Genomic DNA, 517 nt, shown 5'->3' on the forward strand with positions numbered 1-517 from the left:
TGCCTTAGGAAATCATTTCCCCTCTTGGGGTCTCAGGGTTCACATTTGCCATGAGGCGCCAGACAAGACAAGCCGCTAAGCTGTCATAACGAAGAGTTAACATCTTGATCAAGGTCCTGCGGAACTTGCAGGTTCAGGGAGGAACGAGCAGGAGCTAAATCCTGAGGGCAGCGTGGGAAGAAAGGTCTGGGTTCTGCAGGCGGGTGGGTGGCCAGGCCGCTTCAAGGAAGGTAGGGCCGCTCCTGCCGCTGGCTCAAGGGACCAGCTGTAGATGACGGGGCGACGCTCACGTCCAACCTACGCTCTCTCTGCTGGGGCTCCTCAATCTCCACAGCGCCTCCGCGCGCTCGAGACGCCTCCCCGCAAGCGCTGTCCCTTTCCACTCACCCTACCGCGCCCCGGGCGGAAGCTTCCCGTCACTTCCGCCTCGCGTAGGGCGCTTGCACCGAGGTGACGGCCGTTCTTCCGCTCAGATAACTGCGTGCTCACGGATTGGCTGCGTGGGCACGTCGACGGG

Source organism: Sciurus vulgaris (genome assembly GCF_902686455.1).
Source record: "Sciurus vulgaris genome assembly, chromosome: 2".
In the NCBI taxonomy this organism is placed as follows: Eukaryota; Metazoa; Chordata; class Mammalia; order Rodentia; family Sciuridae; genus Sciurus; species Sciurus vulgaris.